Here is a 7252-nt window from a genome sequence, read left to right on the forward strand (position 1 = left end):
TGTGTGTGTGTGTGTGTGTGTGTGTGTGTGTGTGTGTGTACATAAAGCTTTCTAATCTCCATAATGACTGGAATATTTGACCAATCCCATCTTATGGAGCCAAAATTTATCTGAGGCTTTAATATAAAAGCAACACAAATTAATTTCATGGCTTTTTTTATCAGACACTGATATGTTTCCAGCACTTTTTATTTTTTGCAGAAAAACCTCAACATTTTAAATGTGATGAACAGAAATCCAGCCCACTGACATCAGTTCGTCAAAGAAATGGATTCTTCTTTTGTAAAGTTTCTTGTAAAAGTCTTTTATTTAAGAGATCACGTGATGTGTGTTGAGTTGAAATCAGATTCCACCGCCGGAGAGAAAAACAACGTCCAGCACCTCAGGGGCTGATTAAGTCCTTTTTTTCAAAACTAAATTGGGGAAAATATCAGCACATCATCTTTCATCATCTGGTTTCCCCATGAGAACTCTTCATCATCATCATCATCATCATCATCACCATGGCATTGTCCACCATATGGACCCCAGATGTCTTCCTGTCTCTCCGTCTGTTTAGAGCCTGTAATGATTCTCGCACTTGATCACTTCAAAGTGTGATGATTAAACCAGGTGAGATGAAGGACGGAGACACATCAAGATCACAGGGGAAGAAGAAGTGTGTGTCGGAGTGTGTTGGAGTGCATTCAGAGTCGATTCAAAGAGTCCGAGTGTGTTGTGAGACTGTTTATCAGAATGTGTTGTAGTGTTTGAGTGTTTCAGTGTGACGGACTGTTGAGCAGGTGATTATCTTTGTAGAGGAGAGCAGATTAGAAGCCATGGCCTCATGGTTAGAGAAGCAGCTTTGGGACCAAAAGGTTGCTGGTTTGGACCAGCAGGAATAGCTGAAGTGCCCTTGAGCAAAGTACCGAACCCCCAGCTGCTGCTCCGGGTGTGTTGTATGTCACTCTGGATAAAAGTGGATTAATCTAATGTAGGATGAGTCTCAGGACTCTGCTGCTGTCTGATTACCAGAACTGATCAGATCATCACTCGTACACCTTTTCGACCAACAGGGAACAGGTTCTTGAACTGGAAAGCGAACCAACGCACATTTTCACCAGTTTTGCGCAAAACCATTGCAATCAAGGTATGTGTCATGAGCGGAGGGTGTGGCACAATTCACAACAGGACTAAACAGTCATCGCAAGATGGCGGAGATGGCACATTGATGACCTCCGAGGTTTTGCTCTGTTATTACAGATATTTGTTTTTGGTCCATTTTTTTCTGAAGATGTTTCCTTTTCTGTTGTGTTTTCCATCACTGTGCTTCACTTCCTTGCCAAACTAATGACACGCCCACTGATGTCATCACAGTTCATGCTAGAAAAAACAGCTACATCTTAGTTCCAGGTTTTTAATATATTTTTGGTTGAAATGCTCTAAACGGTTTAAAATGTGGCGCGTGATCCAGAACTGAACCCGTTCCCTGTTGGTGTTAGAGGAGGATGTGTGGAGTCGAGTCTTGCTGCTGACTCAGAAACCCGAGTGTGTGTGTTTCATTCGACTCTCACCTCCACGACCCTCAGAGTGCCACTTCGCTCTGTGACCTCTGACCTGGCGGCAGCCCCTGGGCCTGATGTGGGTCTGGGATTAATTACAGGCTGAAAGGCTCAGCGGGACGCAGGACAGCAGGAGGGAACATATGAGAGAGTGAGAGAGAGAGAGAGAGAGAGAGAGAGTGAGAGAGAGAGTTTTGGAGATCGGTGGCTCTCCAAAGTGATAAACCAGCCATTGTTACTCACCATCAGTGAAATCTGCAGAGCTCTGCCAGGGGCTGCGTTCAAATCACATCATAATCACTGTCACTCATTCAAACTCAAGATACGGAGCTTTACATCCAACGCCAGCATCTGTCAATAACACGTCTGATCAAACAAATTGAATTAAAATTTTTTATTTCATCTTCATTTGTTGAAACAAAGGAGCAAAGATTTCTCTCTCTCTCTCTCTCTCTCTCTCTCTCTCTCCACTCACAGGAGACAAAAAAGAAAAGTAAACTATTTTTAACCAGATGATAAACAATCCTCTAATCAACCCATTTGATATTGCAGTCTTCCAACTTAAACAAAATATAAAACAACTTAAGAAATATATATATATATTTTTTTTTCAAAAACATTTTGTTAATTGATTAATTTTACGACCAACATGGAGGCTGCACAAAAATAAATAAATCAAGAAAATAAAATAATTAAGTGGGGAAGCGATTCCAAGTTATAAATTTCACTCCTTTAAAATATCCTAGCAAGCAAAAATACATTTCTTGAATAAATCCTGAGGCAATTCTACTGAAATCATAAAATTATCCACTGGATGGAGAACATTCAGATGAGTCCAAACGCAGAGAAACAGCTTTGTTGACCAGATATTTGTTTCTTCATCTCATCTCATTATCTCTAGCCGCTTTATCCTGTTCTACAGGGTCGCAGGCAAGCTGGAGCCTATCCCAGCTGACTACGGGCGAAAGGCGGGGTTCACCCTGGACAAGTCGCCAGGTCATCACAGGGCTGACACATAGACACAGACAACCATTCACACTCACATTCACACCTACGCTCAATTTAGAGTCACCAGTTAACCTAACCTGCATGTCTTTGGACTGTGGGGGAAACCGGAGCACCCGGAGGAAACCCACGCGGACACGGGGAGAACATGCAAACTCCACACAGAAAGGCCCTCGCCGGCCACGGGGCTCGAACCCAGGACCTTCTTGCTGTGAGGCGACAGCGCTAACCACTACACCACCATGCCGCCCCATATTTGTTTCTTATAAAAAATAAATAAATAAATAAATAAATATCATCATGAGAAATTTTAGATATTTTCCTCCACAAAAGGAAGATATTTTCACTGGGATATTTAAGTAAGAATTTGGAAGTTGGAACTTTATGTCTCTGTCAGCAGGAACTGGAAATGAAAGAATTTTTAGTTTCTCTGACTGGAATAGAATCGTTTTCTTTTTTTAAAATCACTTTTAAAAAGAGCACGGTGTGAGATTTGGGACGGAGCTGAAGTCTCCAGTGTGCCAATTATCCAGGATCAGGGTTGTTTGGTGGATTAAAGGTCAGGGTTATGACATCATCACATGGTTTGTGTTTGGTCGTTTTAAATCTCGTGTTTAAGGAAGAACAATTAAATGACTTAATGACACAGAAATCCACAGTGAGAGTCACTTACACACAAAAAATGCTTTTGACATGAACCGTAATGTTCCTGAGCAGATTTATTTTCAATTCTAGTCACATTATTAATGCACTTTTGCTTTCACTGAGAAACACACACACACACACACACACACACACACACACACACACACACACAGCTGCAGGTATTATTAGGAGATTTAAACCCAGATGGAGCTCTGGCTGGTCCTGTATTTAGTTACGTGTGTGTGTGTGTGTGTGTGTGTGTGTAATGGAGTTGTACCTGAGCCTCACTCCAGATGGAGGGAAACAAGATAAACATCTGCTCCACACCACCACTGACGTCCTGAAGTAGAGTCAGACATAAACACTGCTTCATTATACAATTCAAGAATTTATTTCCAGCAAAAAATTAAAACAAACCTACATGTGACAGTTAATTACATTTAACACAAGCTTTACATTTGAATCCCTACAATCCACCGGACTGCAGTGCTGAGCTCGAGGAGGACGAGTGCTCCTGTCCTCACATCAGTTCAGTGTCTCAGTACGCAGGAGTAAAGAATCCGAGAAAAATTAAACAGTTTTAAAAATGAAGAGTCTCTGTTTGCCAACTTAGAAAGCACAGACTCACTAATTTACTCACATTTAACATAGTAATACACCCACTGGCCACTTTATTAAGGACATCCATAACATCCACCTGCTGTTCTGTTTTCTGCAGTTCTCTAATCAGCCCGCACCACGCATCAAATCACGCAGATACAAATCAAGAGCTTCGGTTAATGTTCACAACGTTCAAACATCAGAACGGGAAAAATTGTGATCTCACAGTGAAGTGTGACTTTCTTTCTTTCACTGTGGTACAGTATGGGTGTTGGTTGGTTTGGAGCCAGATGGACTGGTTTGAGTATTTCAGAAGCTGCTGATCTCCTGGGGTTTTCACACACAACAGTCTCTAGAGTTTACACAGAATGGTGCGAAAAACAAAAAACACATAGTGAGTGAGTGAGTGAGTGAGTGAGTGAGCGACAGTTCTGTGGGTGGAAACAAACGCCTTGTTGATAAGAGAGGGTCAGAGGGAAATGACAGATTGGTTGATCTTTTGTTTTTGCCAGGAAGGATATAGTAACTCATATAATCACTCTTTACAACCGTGGTGAGCAGAAAAGCATCTCAGCATGCAACAGCAGACCAACACACTGGGTTCCCACTCCTGCAGCCAAGAACAGGGATCTAGCACTACGTTCACACTGCAGGCTGAAGTGACTCAAATCCGATTTTTTCGCCCATATGTGACCTGTATCCGATCTTTATTGACAATATGAACGACACAGATCCGATTTTTTTCAAATCCGACCCAGGCCGTTTGGATATGTGGTCCTAATTCCGATTCCTATCCGATCTTTTCATATGCGACTTCAGTCTGAACCGCCAGGTCGCATTCATCCGACTTACACGTCATCAACAAGCCACAAACGTCACTATTCTGCGCTGAAGTAGGCGGCGGGTCTCTCAAAAAAAGTTACAACAACATGGCTTTGATGTTCCTTTGAACAGAGGTTGCAGTCACTACCCCGCAGAACGCCTGAGCCAAAACCCTTGCCCTCTTCCTTCTCAACCTCCTCCTTAACATCAGGCTATTGTGCATGTTCTGGCTCCGTCGCAACAACAACTGCAATCATCACCAGGTACTCCATGCTGGCTACTGTCATACACAGGAAACTTTAGGTTACTTCCGTAAACACTGGCCATGCTCACTGCGTTGTGACGTCATCGTATCCTGCAATGCGCATGCGGAACACCTTTTAGGTCGCTTTTCGTTCATACTGAGGATCACATACAAGTTGCATATATTTGTTAATGTGAACGACCTCACAAAAAAATCGGATTTCACAAAAAAAATCGGAATTGAGCATTAAGCCTTGCAGTGTGAACGTAGTGTTAGAATCAACAACAAGTTCCTATTAAAGTGGCCGGTGAGTGTACGCGCGCGTGTGTGTGTGTGTACAATATGTCACATAATACAACACAGCTTCAGTATTATTTAAACTGTACAAATGACGAATAATCAGCTTGTATATTGAGTCTCGTTATGTTTCTTAAATTCTGTTTCATTTCTGATGTTTCTACTTTCCTCTCACTTTCACGTGAGTGTCTGATGTTTACTTTGATATTTTTTTTGTTTCACTGCATCACCAAGTCAGATTCGAGCTCAAGGTAAAATACTACAAGTGAACACTGATTAATGATGTTTCCAGGCAAAAACAACATGCAGTAATTCTATCGAATGAAGATCGTCTTTGGACACATTAATCCTGACCTTACGCCAAACGACTGAAGTGATTTCACCGTCGCAGATAAGTTTCCAATGTCGTAATAAAGTCGTGAGAGTTTCGCTCGAGTTCTGTTGCTCTGTCATCTAGATCACTTGGTGTGAGGTGGCCAGGACATCTGTCTCGAGTCAGTCCTTTTCTCGTTTTGATGAAGCAGAAACAGGACGATCTCTCTAAAGGAATCGTGCTGCAGTCTTGCAAAATCATTCTGTGACTTCATTGTATTTAGACGTGAAAAAGTGTCGAAGGGGCGGCACGGTGGTGTAGTGGTTAGCACTGTCACCTCACAGCAAGAAGGTCCGGGTTCGAGCCCCGTGGCCGGCAAGGGCCTTTCTGTGTGGAGTTTGCATGTTCTCCCCGTGTCCACGTGGGTTTCCTCCCGGGTTGCTCCGGTTTCCCCCCACAGTCCAAAGACATGCAGGTTAGGTTAACTGGTGACTCTAAATTGAGCGTAGGTGTGAATGTGAGTGTGAATGGTTGTCTGTGTCTATGTGTCAGCCCTGTGATGACCTGGCGACTTGTCCAGGGTGAAACCCCGCCTTTCACCCCGTAGTCAGCTGGGATAGGCTCCAGCTTGCCTGCGACCCTGTAGAAGGATAAAGTGGCTACAGATAATGAGATGAGATGAGAAATTCTGTTTGCTGGTTCAGTTGATTTTTATTGGTTTGTTGTTTGGTTATTGAAGCAGTACACACATGGCCTCCATGTTTCAGAGCTTAACACATCACTAAAGAAGTTTCCTGAAACAGAACACACACACACACACACACACACATCTCCCTCCCTCTCTCTCTCTCTCTCTCTCTCAACCCAAAGTCACTTCAAAAAATACAGAATACTTCCCCCCCCCAAAAAAAAAACAAAAAAAAAACAGTAATTATGAGGTGACATTGTTTAATCTGGTTTCATTTTTGGATTATTTTGGAAACGAGGCAACAGTTCAGGTTTGATATAACAGGCGACGTGTCTCACAACAGCTTTTTAACCTCTAATAGTCCACATTTTAATGGACAGAACCTGCAGAACTGATCTCCAGCCTGCTGCTGTCTGTAAACCTGAGGTCTCCGCTGTTACTCACTTTAACATTATCTTTATTATTTATAAATTACACAAGACGGTCAAAGATCTAGAAATGTTCAAGCAAATCAACTGAAAGTTCGGAAATTTCACACAATGCAACAGCAAGATGTTGTAAAGTGAGTACATGCTCAGATACTGATTAAATAGATTAAAGGTAATTATACACAGGTGTGTTAATGAGCTGGAGGAACAGGAAGATAGAAAACAGGGAATGGACTGAGATGTTCTCACACACACACACCTTGTAGGTGTTTAATGAGGGATTAATTTCAGCTTTTGTTCATGCAAAGTGTGTGTTAATTATGGTCTAGCCTTGAACAACACTGCTGTAGCCTCAACACACCCACACACACACACACGTCTTGTTTCTGTTCTGAGAATAAACATCAAACAAGTGACTTCTGCTGAATTGTGCTTCTGTTTGATCAGTGGACAGGGGTAGACGGATGCCAATACTTTTGGTTTTTGGGGTGTAACAGATGTGCTACACTTACAAAGTGACCTGTTTGGGAGATGGATCTGAGACATGGGTGATTCTCTCTCTCTCTCTCTCTCTCTCTCTCTCGTGTGTGTGTAGACTGAATGACTGAATGGGGTCATTAGCAGTATGTGTTAATGTAACATCGAAATTACACTCTGCTCCTTTCCTTG

General features: G+C 42.4%; 1 long non-coding RNA gene across 1 annotated transcript in view; it reads right to left on the reverse strand.

Annotated features, from left to right (window-relative positions):
* Positions 1-229: 229 nt before the first annotated feature.
* Positions 230-7252, reverse strand: part of LOC132874435 (uncharacterized) — an 18972-nt gene continuing 11949 nt past the window's right edge. The window contains exons 3-4 of the long non-coding RNA XR_009651663.1: positions 3469-3531; positions 230-1892 (exon numbers count right to left, since the gene is read on the reverse strand). This is a non-coding gene — a long non-coding RNA (uncharacterized LOC132874435). The remainder of the gene's footprint in view (positions 1893-3468; positions 3532-7252) is intronic.

The sequence above is a fragment of the Neoarius graeffei genome, chromosome 26, assembly GCF_027579695.1.
Source record: "Neoarius graeffei isolate fNeoGra1 chromosome 26, fNeoGra1.pri, whole genome shotgun sequence".
Lineage (NCBI taxonomy): Eukaryota > Metazoa > Chordata > Actinopteri > Siluriformes > Ariidae > Neoarius > Neoarius graeffei.